The sequence below is a fragment of the Oncorhynchus tshawytscha genome, linkage group LG12 (assembly GCF_018296145.1).
Source record: "Oncorhynchus tshawytscha isolate Ot180627B linkage group LG12, Otsh_v2.0, whole genome shotgun sequence".
Lineage (NCBI taxonomy): Eukaryota > Metazoa > Chordata > Actinopteri > Salmoniformes > Salmonidae > Oncorhynchus > Oncorhynchus tshawytscha.
In genome coordinates this window covers 31,664,566-31,681,093 of record NC_056440.1, presented here as the reverse complement: position 1 = coordinate 31,681,093, position 16,528 = coordinate 31,664,566, and the positions used below count along the sequence as shown (strand labels likewise).

Below are 16,528 nucleotides of genomic sequence, written 5' to 3'. Positions count from 1 at the left end.
ATGGGAGAAGTAGACATCAAAGATGGTTGATCTACTGTGCCACAGCTATGGAAAGTCTGACTCAAGCTGTTAAACAGTACAGTCAAACCCATCCTGTACAAAGTTCTCCATCTCCACTCTGCACTCTTAGAAAAAAAGAGTTCCAAAAGGGTTCTTCGGCTGTACCCATAGGAGAACCCTTTGTGGTTCCATGTAGAACCCTCTGTGGAAAGGGTTCTTCAAAGGGTTCTCCTATGGGACCAGCCAAAGAACCCTTTTAGGTTCTAGATAGCACTTTTGTTTTCAAAGAGTGTGAGTGAGTTCGCCGCTGATCTCTTGGTGAATGCCATGATCTGAGGTCACATTAAAAGGTTTCCATTTCAGTAAGTGCACATGATATGTGAGAGACAGAGAGGATCTTACAATCAGAATGAGGATTGGCATGTTTTAAAAACATAAAACTAAAATAAATTGTCATTAATCATGAAAATGCAATGGATGATCATGATGAATATAAACAATATCAACACAATACTGTACAAACAATGCATTTCTGAAAAAATATGTCAGCTGTAGCCTACACTTGACATGAAAACAATGTTCCTTTTACTCATCGATGTTCTACTTCTCATCTTGTACTAAATAAATAAAACAAAATTGCATTGTATTATAATGAACATAAAAATCACTAACATAATAAAAATCTCCATTAAAATACATACTTCTGGCAAAGAAATGTCAGCTGTACACTTGACATGAAAACGGTGTGCCCATTACTTACCAAGTTTTCTCTTCTCCTTGTGAATAATTTAATTTGAGTGACTCACTTATTGAGATGAAATCTCTACGGGGACTTGAAAACGCATAAGATCTCTGACTGGCAGTGTTATTTGAAAAAGCAGCACAAAACCTTTCAGCTCTGTTAGTTTTTAATTTGTTCTGCTATTCCATTGCTCACCCTACTGTTTCCCCAGTTATATTTATTGCATTTTTCTATTTAATTACTTACTTAACACAGGGAAGGTTCCAAAACTGTGAGCAACTGAGTCAATAAGTTCAATGAGAGTAATGAATCATATAATTATTTCCATTTCTCCTCATGATGCTGGACACCATTTCAGTAGCAGAAGGAATGTGATAGTGTATTGGACTATTTTCAGTAATTGTGGATATCAAAGGGTAAAATATGCTCTGCTATCTTGTAACAGTGCTCTCTAATTTCCATTAATGAATATTTACATTTTTATTAGTGAAGGTATAAATTAATTCTCTCTATGAATAACAGGTTCTTCAGTCAGAATGTTATCCCTCAGTACAGATTTGCAGCTGTTCTCCCTCACGATCTGCAGCAGTATACAGTACTGTAGCAACACCATGCTCAGTAGCCCAGATGGAGAGGGGAGTGCTTGTCTGGTCTCCCCGTCTGCACAGGTCACTGTTGGGGGGACTGGGGGTCCGTGCGCGTGAGTGAGGCGGTGGGCGCAGAGGAGAGACCAGCAGTATGACCTGTCCTGCAACCCGGTGGCCTCAGACAGCCCTGTGGCTGGGAGGGGGGCTCAAAGCCCATGTTGAGGTGCAGCGCCCCACGGGCCTGGCACTAGTCCACTATGGGCTGTTCATACCTGTACAACGTCAGGGCACTCAACTGCTGTGGTACCTGAGAGAACAAAGGAAAAGGATAGGGGGATGGAAAGAGAGAGTAAGATAGAGAGGTATAAAAAAAGTTTTTATGTTTTTTTATGTTCAACTTTTTATGTTAGGGTGCAAAGTGAAATAGGCTAGTGTACAGATAAATTGCATGCAAAAATCTCATAATGAGAACAGTCCCAAAATGTTAGGCCTGTTTACAGTAGTATAAGGTCCCAATTCAAACAGTCACAGATAAAGGGAAAACCACACTGCAGATTCACTGAAACAATGTTTATGGTGTATTTGAGGGACAGGTGTGGTTTTATGTCAACATCCAATGAGACTGTCTGTGAGAGGAACAGTGTGCAGGTTGTGTCAGTTTTAATGTAGTTAACACCGCCAACACAGTGTTTCCTTTATCTGTTAGTCATTGACAATTGAAATTAATATCAGATTTTCTGGTAAACCTAAAAAATCAGATTATTGCATGCAATAATTGTGCTCTACTGCACAAAACACATGAATATCACTGAGCTCATTTGTGCAAGGTCATAACTGATTTATCTCAGTCTAAACACTAAAATGACAAATGTACTGTATGTACCACAGTGCAAAATACACTAACAGAAGCATGCAGGACCATGAATAGTAGTAGGGCACCCACTCAGCTAAACTGATCTGCAGTATACAATGTGCAAGATTAAAGCCTTAAGCAAGAGTGCATACATACTTGCTTTTACTCTTTTAAATGGAGTCTTGACTCCATTAAGCAGGGGGCTCTTGTTAAATTGCAAGCACTTTGCTGATTCAAAGGCCTCTCTCACTTTTATGTACTACAGTTCTGTGAATTATGTTTAATTAAATCCAATCAAACGGTATAAATGTGGCATTAAATATTGAAACTAATATCACAATATTTAATTGATTCTGTTAGTAGTACACACACACATAGTACACACACACACACACACACACACACACACACACACACACACACACACACACACAACATAACAGAAACAAAACAAAATGTGCTAATCATTTGAAGAGACTTTTGTAGCCTACACTGCTTTATATTTGAGATTTTTTTACTTCTGAGCTGGTCAACCTCGCAATGGTCCCAAAAACTGAATGAATTACATTTGTATAGCATTGATTATCACTTCCCCAGCTAAGCTCTCGAAACTATTTCTTTACACATCTGGATGTTTATTGAATGTAAATAGAATATAATCTTGATTGCAATATAATCTTGATTGCGATTGCCTCTCTAAATTGATGCACTATGGTGAGGGCTTGAGATCTCTGTTCCCAGAATTAGTTTATGTGGATTAAGCCATACCTTCTTCAACTAGAAGTAAAATACCTAATAGATGAACATACACTTTACAATGTTGTTGTGGAGACATTATTGCTCATTTGATAACCGCCTGAATCAGTTTTCAAGCTTTTTCAGTCTTCAAGCTCCTGAACCTAGCTTGATCTTTGGGGAACTTAATATTCACAGCCATGCCCAGAATGTTAATATATTCAGTAGCTGTATCTATGAAGGATTCACAACAAATTGTCAGCAGAATGACTCGTTTTAGGAAAAAGTTTCCTAATTAGTGTAATGGGAAGAGCAAAATGTCTGTGTGAAAGCCTTTAAATTAGCTTATGGCCCTATAGTGTTGAGCAAATTGCCCTCTTTCTCTGTTAACAGCACAAGACAGGAAGGGGGCCATAGCTTAAAACAGCTCTTTTAAAACAGGCCTGGTCTCCGGTAATTTTCAAATTGTGTAAATCCCAGTAGGTGAAGTTGCCACGATTCTATTCTGGCAGGTCAGCAACTTGGATTTCCCAATAGGACTGTGAACGTTTTAGTGTTAATTAGACCTACATTTCAATGCATCTGGTCAATGTTCATGTTGCTTTGTGAGCATAATAGATACTGTACTCCACACTGTAACAGTTGAGAGGCAACTATCAGGGAAGAGCACCAAAGTGTGTGTGTGGGAGGTGGGGGCACAAGTCAACATACTTTGGCAACAAGGCCTTAAACTTTTTGCGATTAACCTAACTGATCAGAAATCCTAGATGTGTTCTCTGTCAAACTCTGTTTACAACCATAATGTGCTCGCACTATGCACTAATGCAGAAAAAATGACAATGACATTTAGCTAAATGGGATTTAAGTTGTACCACTTGACTCCTGTCCTCAAACACAAAAACACTGGGACCTCAGCTCTAGGATCTATTCGAGAAACAATCAAGACAACACTGACCAGACAGACTTTTTTCTTTTACTTCGTAATGGATTGAGCGATTTGATGTAGTCTTATGAAAACATCCTCCATTGTGGTAGTCAGTTTGAAGATCTCCTTCCCTGAACCCCTTTCTGAAAATAGGATTAAATCCAGGTCTGAGTGATGAATATTTGAAAAATAAAAGGCTTTTTGGCTCGCCGGTGAGCGTGTCCGTCCAGGTTTAATCAGGTATATTGGGAAGGAGCTGGCTGTTATGGTGGGATCTTTTAAAGGCGTGACTCATAGGGCTAGCATAGCCTGGGCAGCAGCCAACACCATGCATTAAAGGTTGAACAGCGCAGACAGAGGAGTTTGCTTTAGGCCTCTGTGATGTCTTCCCTCAACAGAACGTGGCTGAAGAAGTCTTCTCTGATTCACATTATAACACAGCAAAAACATAAATAGCCCTAGATAGATGAACACCCTGTAAATCACTTCTCTCTATTAATAGCTATTTCTAAGCCTGAGCCTCTCCTTTACTCTATATCAATTTAAAACATTTAAATTCAAATCATTTTTTATTTTATTTGAGTGGGGTACCCCAAATTTATCTCCTTACACTGACCACTAGGCTACTCTGGTCCCCTAGTACACTGACTAGTACATTCGTCAAGATATGTCCTATATGACCATAACAAACCATATCAAATAACTAAATCCAAGCACTGCAAGTCACATACTGTAGGTAGGATATCGCAAGATTTGTTCACCAACATTCAAACATCTTGCAGAAAAGCTGAAAGAGGATTTTTTTTTTTTTTTTAAGATTAGAAGTTAATCATCATTATATAATATAGAATCCTAGTTCTGTAGCTTCATCAATGGACTTATACAAAAACCTGAAGAAGGCCCCTTCTCTGTCACTCTCTCCCTTAGTCCCTTTTTGGAAAGACGGACAAACGTAAGTAAGAAGACGAGTGCTGAGGATACCAAAGAGAACAGGCTATAAACACTTAGGTCAATGTGCACCGCAATTAAATCAATTTTCCAAGCTATTAGGTTTGGATTGCTTATCAAAGCATTCACTCAAGTTTTTCCCCCTTTGCACTGCTCTGAATTGGGGTCAGGCTGAAAAAGAATGATTTCCCATTAGGATACAGACAGCTGCAGTGTACCAGCATGGCCCAGCGTCAATCTCAGACTGCCGTGGGTAGCATGAGCCCACGTTGGCATATTAACAACATCCTCAGGCTGGGCCTTCTCCACGTCAGCTGGATAATTCACTCAGTGGTCTATGTGATCCAAACATAGAGCATAGACAGGCTGCTATCATCATCTCTGGTCCTTACATGGGCCCTGAATGGCATGCTAATGACCCAAGGGCCTGTGCTTCCTTAGATTGACTGCATAATGAAGTGAAGGTAGTCTAATTAGAAAGAAGATGATAAAGTTTGACTCAGCGTCGGACAGGGAAAGACCACAGAAGTTGTAACTTCACTAACTATCACAGGATATCATGTTTCAGCTAACAATTCAGATAATAGTTTGATAATAATCATTTAGGGCTGAATCCTATGAACAGAAACAAAACAATTTGCACAAATGGCATGCATGCATTGACATCAATGCATGATTTATGTTCAAGTCTAAGACACACACAAGTAAGTAAGCATTTAGCCTTTAATGTTAATCAATTGAGTATTTCAAAACTACTAATAGACATTCCATTTTACATAAACATGCATAACTAAATACTGTAGTTGCTTTTGTCTGACATCTACCCAGTTGTTAAACTGCCTTGCCATAAAAAGCCAAATCAGTACAGCAACTTCTCCATCGTAATACTGCAAGCTCTAAAGATTCAAGAAAAATCCTCTTTTTAAAAAAAAAAGTGAAATTCACTATGTAATTACATTTTTATTTGAGAAGTGTTTTACGTACATAATCCTTCAGATGTAGGGATTTATCTTCCCCTAACGCTGCTCATCCTATTTTCAGCTCATCGATGTTGTCAACGCATGCTCAGATGATCTGGAGCTGACCATCGATGCTACTCTGGTTCATTATGGGTACTTTCTGATGTCTGAAGCCAGACAAGTCACTGAGCATACGTATGCACAAACACCCTCACAAAGACACACTCTCAATAAATCTGGTGTCTTTGTATCAAATAGTAATGAAAATAGTCTCAATCTTCAAAACACTGATAAATATTTCATTAAGCAGGTCATGGCAGCTATCATTGTTATAGTTAAAAGGGTCCCAGTGAAATAATTCAAAAGGGTGTTCTGTGCGAATGAACTCTCTCTAATGCTGTTCACCGTATTTCCAGCTGACCAACGATGCTTATAGGACAGATGACTTTGCTTCATTGTGTGTGCTTTTCTGATGTCTGTCATCAATATGCATTGCATTCTGAAAGTATTCAGACCCCTTGACTTTTTCCACATTTTGTTTAATTACAGCCATGTTCTAAAAAAAATGTTTTTTTCCCCCCCGCATCAATTTACACACAATACCCCATAATGGCAACGTGAAAACAGGTTTTTAGAAACGTTTGCTAATTTATTAAAAAATGTAAAACAGAAATACCTTATTTACATAAGTATTCAGACCCTTTGCTGTGAAACTCGAAATTTAGGTGCATCCTGTTTCCATTGATCATCCTTGAGATGTTTCTACAACTTGATTAGAGTCCACCTGTGGTAAATTCATTTGATTGGACACGATTTGGAAAGGCACACACCTATCTATAATGTCCCACAGTTGACAGTGCACGTCAGAGCAAAAAACAAGCCATGAGGTCGAAGGAATTGTCTGTAGAGCTCTGAGACAGCATTGAAAGTCCCCAAGAACACAGTGGCCCTCATCATTCTTAAATTGAAGACGTTTGGAACCATCAAGACTCTTCCTTGTGCTGGTAGCCCGGCCAAACTGAGAAATCGGGGGAGAAGGGCCTTGGTCAGGGAGGTGACCAAGAACCCAATGGTCACTCTGACAGAGCTCCAGAGTTCCTCTGTGAAGATGGGAGAGCCTTCCAGAAGGACAACCATCTCTGCAGCACTCCACCAATCAGGCCTTTATGGTAGAGTGTCCAGACAGAAACCAATCCTCAGTAAAAGGCACATGACAGCCCACTTGGAGTTTGACAAAAGGTACCTAAAGACTCTCAGACCATGAGAAACCAGATTCTCTGGTCTGATGAAAACAAGATTGAACTCTTTGGCCTGAATGCCAATCGTCACGTCTGGAGGAAACCTGGCACTAGCCCTACGGTGAAGCATGGTGGTGGCAGCATCATGCTGTGGGGATGTTTTTCAGCAGCAGGGACTGGGAGACTAGTCAGGATCAAGGGAAAGATGAACGGAGAGATCCTTGATAAAAACCTGCTCAGGAAGGTTCACCTTCCAACAGGACAACCACCCTAAGAACACAGCCAAGACAATGCCGGAGTGGCTTCGGGACAAGTCTCTCAATGTCCATGAGTGGCCCAAAACTTCCAAATACATGTGTGCTAAGCTTGTAGCGTCATACCCAAGAAGTCTCGAGACCGTACATGTAATCGCTACCAAATGTGCTACAACATAGTACTGAGAAAGGGGTCTGAATACTTATGTAAATGTAATATTTCAGAACAAACATGACGCACCATGTGGACAATGGTAACAGCAAAACATATACTCAGTACTGGAAAGTGAATGCCCATAGAAGGGTTCATACACATTTACCAGCCATTTGCAATTCCAACAAGCTATGACAAAATGAATTATATTTCCCCTCTAATTATTTTTCATGTCCAAACATAGGGCAGAAAGCCCTGCATGCTGTGCTTGCCCTACCCTCTCACTGTCTGAAATTGAGCACTAACAGAGTGTGAGAAATCACAGTGTGCCATTCAGAAATTATGCAAGAACATGCTGTTAATCTATTCTCGGCTTATTTCTGTAACAGCGTGAGCCAAACATTCCTGAGTTAAGTGTTAATATGATATTACAAAATGTTGAACGACATAAGTAAAATCCTTTGACATGAATATTCATGTTATCAATATTATTAATATCCTGAATAGCGCGTGAAATTTCAGTTCATCATACCAAAATAACATACAATAAAATTATACAAATCATGTAAGACAGATAATCTGTTTTACATGATTTGATACAGACCTCATTTCAAATACTATTTCAGGTATTTCAATTACTTTTCAATATATTTCAAAACAAGTATGCAGATAACCTTTATTTAAAAAAAACAAGTAGTTGAATATTGGAATGTACTTGGAAATCAACTTAGATTTGAAAATACACAAATACACTGACTCAAATACACTCCCATCCATTTAACCCAGGTATCTGAAAATAGTATTTGAAATAAGTATGTGAAAGAAAGTAAATACTTTCAAATATAATTTGGTTGACTATTTGGTTTTAACAAAAATAACCATTCAAATGCTCAAATAAAGGTACTTGTTTTGGGCTGTGCATTTAAAAAGATATTTAAAAAATCAAGAGAAACTAATGTTACAATAGTACAGTACATGGTTAGGGAATAGCTTTGTTTTCCATTCTCCAGAAATTGTACTCCTTCTCCCTCTCTCACTAAGAAAGAGAGTAGGTTTCAATACTTTCGGAGGAAACAAGGGGTGAAGGTCTGTAGTGTATGCATGGAGAAAAACCAGCTGAATGCACATTAGTGTGCCAGGAACAGACCATTTCATTTCCTAATGTATTTCTATGGTTTATCAGGCTGTCTGTCTCTAGATGGGATATCAAGCTAATGTTGCAAATCAGAGATACTTTAGTAAGTGCAAAATGATAAGTAAATAACCAGTAGAAACATTAACTTCTAAGGAATAATATTAATGCAATCCCCTCTGTTCTGGCTGAAAGAGCACTGGTTGTGGTTCACTATGATCTCTACTTGTTCAAATAAATGAGGGAATATCTCTCCTATGATAGAAGCTTCTCTAATACGGTATACAGATATAACCTGGATCTGCAGCTCGTCAGATGCACTGTCAACAATCACCCTCTGGATAAACCTTAGAAAGGCTCTATGGTTGGTCAGTAGGCAAGGTCATGAACTTGTCAGTGTCTAAACACATGGGTCAGAATATCTTGGGGAAATCCACATGAACATCACTGTCCTCTTGAGACAAGAAAGGCTGTTGATTGAAAAGAGAGAAAGGTGAAAAGATAAGATTAACTACAAGCCATTGAGAGTTAGAAATTATTTTGAAAACAGTGGTGCCCACACATGCCTTCTTTAGAAAATAAGCCATTTCAGCTGCAGAGGATAAGGAATGACTCTCTGGGTGAGTCACCATCACTAAACATATAGCTACACTACCAGTGCTCTCACAGTGTGACAGGCTCAGGCTCATCACATATTATTTACAGAGCAAAGGGGTAAGAAAGCTAAACTCCAATGCTCTGATTAATCTAGCATAAGGCATGCACACACAAAAAATGGAATGAACAGTTTAAAGAGATTCTCCGGTACTCTTGTATACTTTTTAGCCAGTAGATCTGAAAGTAGCACTCACGAGCCAAAAGTGGTCCCCAACAATTGCGTACTACGTCACATATGTGCAGACATATGGGCAACAACAGGGTAATAAAATTAGAATCCTACATCTGCAAAGTATTTATAATCACTGCAAACTTGTTTAACAGATCAAATAAAACTGGCTTTTTCAAGAGGGCACAAACACATTGCTTTTTCAATTTCGGTGGATTCAATCCTGCTCAAGGTACAATGACTCTAGTCAATAACTCTCTTGTAGAGTACATTCTCTAGCCATCCTACCACTATGTTGAGAGAATAGAAAAAATAAAATCATGTGTTGCTGCATTTTTGTTTTTTATTTCCACCTGCCCTGCAGTAGAGATACATTTAGAAGAACGGCTGGTTTGGGCCATTTCCATGGATCAGTTTGGGCCATTTCCATGGATCAGTTTGGGCCATTTCCATGGATCAGTTTGGGCCATTTCCATGGATCAGTTTGGGCCATTTCCATGGATCAGTTTGGGCTATTTCCATGGATCAGTTTGGGCCATTTCCATGGATCAGTTTGGGCCATTTCCATGGATCAGTTTGGGCCATTTACATGGATCAGTTTGGGCCATTTCCATGGATCAGTGGATATTCTGTCATCTAAAATGAATCTCCCAAAGCAGTTACAGTGCCTTCAGAAAGTATCCTTACCCTTTTATTTATTCCACATTTTGTTGTGTTAAAGCCTGAATTTAAAATGGATTCAAATAGATTTTTATACATACAATACCCCATAATGACAAAGTGTAAACATGTTTTTAGAAATCTTAGCAAATGTGTTCCAAATTAAATGCAGAAATATTGAATTTACATAAGTAATCACACCCTGGGTAAATACATGTTAGAATTACCTTTGACAGTGATTACAGCTTTGAGTCTTTCTGAGTAAGTCTCTAAGAGTTTTGCACACTATTTGTTTTTCAAATTCTTCAGGCTCTGTTAAATTGGTTGTTGATCATTGCTAGACAGACATTTTCAAGTCTTGACATAGATTTCCAAGACAATTTAAGTCAAGACTGTAACTAGGCCACTCAGGAACATTCAATGTAATATTGGTAAGAAACTCCAGTCTATATTTGGCCTTGTGTTTTAGGTTATTTTCCTGCTGAAAGGTGAATTTGTCTCCCAGTGTCTGTTGGAAAGCAGACTGAACCAGGTGTTCCTTTAGGATTTTGCCTGTGCTTAGCTCTATTCCATTTATTTTTATCCCAAAACATTCCCTAGCCCTTGCCGATGAGAACTATACCCATAACATAAGGCCACCACCATACTTGAAAATATGAAGTGTGGTACTCAGTGATGTGTTGTGTTGGATAAGCCCCAAAAACTTTGTACTCAAGACATAAAGTTAATTTCTTTGCCACAGTTTTTGCAGTTTTACTTTAGTGCCTTATTGCAAACAGAATGCATGTTTTGGAATATTTATATTCCTCCTTTTCACAATTAGGTCAGTATTGTGTAGTAACTACAATGTTGTTGATCCAGCCACAGTTTTCTCCTATCACAGCCATTAAAACTCTGTAACTGTTTTAAAGTCACCATTGGCCTCAAGGTGAAATCCCTGAGCGGTTTCCTTCCTCTCTGGAAACTTAGTTAGGAAAGATGCCTGCATCTTTGTAGTGACTGGGTGCATTGATACGCCATCCAAACTGTAATGAATAACTTCACCATGATCAAAGGGATACACATTGTCTGCTTTATTTTGTTTTTACCGACCTACCAATCGGTGCCCTTCTTTACTAAGCATTGGAAAACCTCTCTGATCTTTGTTGTTGAATCTGTGTTTGAAATTCACTCCTCGATTGAGGGACATTACAGATAATTGTATGTGTGGGATACAGAGATAAGGTAGTCATTCAAAGATCATGTTAAACACTATTATTGTCCATGCAACTTATATGACTTGTTAAGCACATTTTTACTCCTGAACCTATTTAGGCTTGCTTTTAGAAAGGGGTTGAATACTTATTGACTCAAAACATTTCAGCTTTTCATTTTGTAATTAATTTGCAAAAACATAATTCCACTTTGACATTATGGGGTATTATGTGTAGGCCAGGGACACACAACAAAATGTAACACAACAAAATGTGGAAAAAGTTAAGGGGTGTTAATACTTTTTGAAGGCACGGTATAAGAACAAATGGACAAACATCTGATGCATTGAAGTTATCAACAAGGACAAGACAGGGATGCCCTCTGTCCAGTTATTTATTTTCTCTAACCACGGAACCTGTAGCATAAATAATTAGAACTCGTGGCTCAATTCGGGGAATAGAAATTGGTGGAGAACAACATGTGATATCATTGTATGCACATTACAAGTGGCTATGCTAAACATAAAAGTGATCCTTTGAAACAAGTCCTATGCACTAAATGTAGAGTTATTTGGCAACTTAAGTTGTGAATGATGCAAACCTTATGTCATGACTTCCGCCGAAGTCGGTCCCTCTCCTTGTTCGGGCGGTGTTCGGCGGTCGACGTCACCGGCCTTCTAGCCACCGCCGATCCACTTTTCATTTTCCATTTGTTTTGTCTTAGTCTTACACACCTGGTTTCACTCACCTAATTACCTGTTTATTATTTAACCCTCCGTTCCCCATGTTTGTTTGTGAGTGATTGTTCTTTGTAGATCAGTCCGTTATTTGCCTTGTATTTTTAGTAAAGTACATTGATTACTAATTTCTGCTGTCCTGCGCTTGACTGTCCAGCTACATACAGGACCCCATTACAGAATCACTCACCAACCCAATGGAGTCAGCAGGAGCAGACGCCCTCCCTGTGGCAGTAGAGGAGCGCGTCCAGCAGCACGCGACCATGTTGCAACGTCTGGGCACCACCATGGATCGCGTGCTGCAGACAATGGATCGTTGGGAGATAGGAGGAGGATTTCCAGCGCCTCCACCAGCCCCACTACCACCGACCCCACTGTCCACCTCTCCTTCACCCGGTCCCAGCGGGATTCGGTTTCGCGCTCCCGAGGGAGTATGATGGGACGGCTGCCAGATGCCAGGGGTTCCTACTACAGCTGGAGCTCTACCTGGCGACCGTCCACCCGGCTCCTTCGGGACCTGAGAGCGTGTCCGCCCTCGTCTCCAGCCTCTCAGGCAAAGCCCTGGAGTGGGCCAATGCCGTAGGGAGTGAGGGAAACACGGCGTTGGACCATTACACAGAGTTCACCCGCCGCTCATTTCTGCTGTCCTGCGCCTGACTCTCTACACCAGCTACACACAGGATCCCATTACACCTTAGAATTTCTTAGAAATCCAAACATACAGTATATGGGCTGCATGATGCGACTAATAGGCTATTGATGATTTGAGAAAGTAGAGAAAAAAACTTGTACTCTATTCCTTGCCTCAGGTTGCACAGCTGTTCTCTTAAGTGATCATATTTTCACCCATCAGACTATTCTCAATTTAATCTTGTCTTCACCAATATGTATATTTGTTTAGATTTATAATGGCACATTATTAAATGTGCAGGAACAGGGGAAAGAGAAAAAAGACGTGTCAGTCCATATGCACTCGATTAGCAAATGGAATCCGCAAGCTTTTCTACAGGTCAATTTTTCAATGATGGCTAGGCTAGGCTACTTCATTGTTATAGCCAAGCTGTGCTTACTTAATATGAGTGACTGAGAAAATAAAGATAAGAATAGTTATTTCACTCCACACATCAACCACTGTTTGAGAAGTATGCTCCTGCTGCGCGACAGGTGATATTCATCCTAAACTCTGCATGTCATGGGCTCTCCAACCCTGTTCCTTCAGCTACCCAGTGCTTCATTTGGGAAACCAAACAAACAAAACATGCGTTTTCATACCCTAATCTGTTTCACCTGTCTTGTGCTTGTCTCCACCCCCACCAGGTGTCACCCATTTTCCCACATTATCCCCTGTGTATTTACAGTGGGGAGAACAAGTATTTGATACACTGCCAATTTTGCAGGTTTTCCTACTTACAAAGCATGTAGAGGTCTATAATTTTGTATCATAGGTACACTTCAACTGTGAGAGACGGAATCTAAAACAAAAATTCAGAAAATCACATTGTATGATTTTTAAGTAATTAATTTGCATTTTGTAATTTAATTTGCAGTATTTGACACATCAGAAAAGCAGAACTTAATATTTGGTACAGAAACCTGTGTTTGCAATTACAGAGATCATACGTTTCCTGTAGTTCTTGACCAGGTTTGCACACACTGCAGCAGGGATTTTGGCCCACTCCTTCATACAGACCTTCTCCAGATCCTTCAGGTTTCTGGGCTGTCGCTGGGCAATACGGACTTTCAGCTCCCTCCAAAGATTTTCTATTGGGTTTAGGTCTGGAGAATGGCTAGGCTACTCCAGGACCTTGAGATGCTTCTTACGGAGCCACTGCTTAGTTGCCCTGTCTGTGTGTTTCGGGTCGTTGTCATGCTGGAAGACCCAGCCACGACCCATCTTCAATGCTCTTACTGAGGGAAGGAGGTTGTTGGCCAAGATCTCGCGATACATGGCCCCATCCATCCTCTCCTCAATACGGTGCAGTCGTACTGTCCCCTTTGCAGAAAAGCATCCCCAAAGAATGATGTTTCCACCTCCATGCTTCACGGTTGGGATGGTGTTCTTGGGGTTGTACTCGTCCATCTTCTTCCTCCAAACAAAGCGAATGGGGTTTAGACCAAAAAGCTCTATTTTTGTCTCATCAGACCACATGACCTTCTCCCATTCCTCCTCTGGATCATCCAGATGGTCATTGGCAAACTTCAGATGGCCTGGACATGCGTTGGCTTGAGCAGGGGGACCTTGCGTGTGCTGCAGGATTTTAATCCATGACAGCGTAGTGTGTTACTAATGGTTTTCTTTGAGACTGTGGTCCCAGCTTTCTTCAAGTCATTGACCAGGTCCTGCCGTGTAGTTCTGGGCTGATCCCTCACCTTCCTCATGATCATTGATGCCCCACGAGGTGAGATCTTGCATGGAGCCCCAGACCGAGGGTGATTGACCGTCATCTTGAACTTCTTCCATTTTCTAATAATTGCGCCAACAGTTTTTACCTTCTCACCAAGCTGCTTGCCTATTGTCCTGTAGCCCATCCCAGCCTTGTGCAGGTCTACAATTTTATCCCTGATGTCCTTACACAGCTCTCTGGTCTTGGCCATTGTGGAGAGGTTGGAGTCTGTTTGATTGAGTGTGTGGACAGGTGTCTTTTATACAGGTAACGAGTTCAAACAGGTGCAGTTAATACAGGTAATGAGTGGAGAACAGGAGGGCTTCTTAAAGAAAAACTAACAGGTCTGTGAGAGCTGGAATTCTTACTGGTTGGTAGGTGATCAAATACTTATGTCATGCAATAAAATGCTTTAGATTCCGTCTCTCACAGTTGAAGTGTACCTATGATAAAAATTACAGACCTCTACATGCTTTGTAAGTAGGAAAACCTGCAAAATCGACAGTAAAAAATCCCCACTGTATATCTGTGTTTTCTGTTTGTCTGTTACCAGTTCCTCTTGTACTGTCAGGTCATACCAGCGTTTCCCGTTTTTTCTTGTTCTCAAGTTTTTGTTTCTAGTCTTCCTGGTTCTGACCTTCCTGTCCTGATCCTGCCTGCCTGACTCTGAACTGGTTTACAAACCTCTGCCCGCCCTCGATCTGCCATTTGCCTGCCTCCGATGTTTTAATAAATGATCTGCGAATCGTACTAGCCGCCTCCTGTGTCTGCATCTGGGTCTTATCCTGAGTCATGACAATGCCTTTGGGTGTTTTGAATGAACCATCACCTTAGAAAGCGCTGTCCATTTCGTTGTGTTTGGCTTTTAAACAACATCAACAAAGACCATGTTTTACACTCCGTTTCAATCTGCTGTTGAACTTCTTTCTTCAAATTGATCATCACAGTGAGGTGAATTTTAAAACCATGATGGTTTTTTCTAACCTGAATGGCACAAATACACAATTCCTGTCTCAATAGTCTCAAGGCTTCTTCTTTAACCCGTCTCCTCACCTTCATCTACACTGATTGAAGTGGATATAACAAGTGACATCAATAAGGGAGCATAGCTTTCACCTGTATTCGTAACACCCTCAATATCATCAGCTTACCATGTGTATGTGACAAATAGAATTTTGATTTGTACTTAATGTTTTTTACACTCAGTGTATGTGTATTGAAATGCGAAGCGACTATGTCTTTTATGTGTTCATAGGGGGGTATGTATCAGGTAGGGTGGTTGTGTTTTTGTTTTTGTGTTGTTTCTGTTTATTTGAGTTTTCATTTTGCTTTGTTGTTTAAACTTGTATTTAAAAAATGTATATATATTAAAAGAACAACAAAGAAACTGTAAGCAACACAACTGTAAAGAACGAAGAATACAATATTTGATTTCAACAGAGAGTTGGGAGAAAAGTTTGTGTGTTGAAGAAATCCCTCTTTCATCTTGTTGTGATGCCATTGTCAGCTCCTCCACACTACCAGGCCTTTCACTACGCTTCAGTTTCCATGGTGATAACAGTACAGGACTATAAAATCTTACTCTGAGGCTGTAGAAAATTGTATGTGTGACAGGGGATGAGGGTTAGATGGGCTTCTAACATTCTCTTAAATTATCCTCAGGTTCTGGACAGATGAACTGAGCTTCACCTAAAATATTGAGAAAGGATGATAGTTATTTTAGGAGAAAACTGCCATAAATTGCTATGTAAAACATGCTACTGGTTCACATTGTAGGGTTTCATTCATTCTGTCATCATCTCTTTCTCTGTTATTTCATATAGAATATATTTTGCAGCAGAGACCACGTGTGAAAATGAACCACTCAGTCAGATCAGATTTGGTTGATCCTGAGGCAACTTATTTGTGCTTGTTTCTTGGAGCAAGAGCAGCAGGCCAAACAACTGTGTAAGTGCTATGAGACAGGCCCTGGACTTGAGCACACTCTTTCAATATTGATGTGGCTGAAAATGTGAGCAGACAGGAGATGAGGCAGCCAGCTGTTGGCCTGATAAAATGTTACCATAGAAGAATGGTCTGACACTGATATAAGGAGGCTCCCACTGACAACAGGCTACATCAGCAGTGACGGCTGTTGAAATGAGTTACCAGCCAGGATACTGTGGAAGCTCACTTTAAGCAGTATAAGGACAACACCCAGA

At 40.2% G+C, this 16,528-nt stretch overlaps 1 protein-coding gene across 1 annotated transcript in view; it reads right to left on the bottom strand.

Annotated features, from left to right (window-relative positions):
* Positions 1-210: 210 nt before the first annotated feature.
* LOC112262956 (leucine-rich repeat transmembrane neuronal protein 4-like) overlaps positions 211-16,528 on the bottom strand; it is a 31,247-nt gene continuing 14,929 nt past the window's right edge. Inside the window, exon 3 of the mRNA XM_024438856.2 lies at positions 211-1,636. The gene's annotated coding sequence lies outside the window, so the exon portion shown is untranslated. The remainder of the gene's footprint in view (positions 1,637-16,528) is intronic.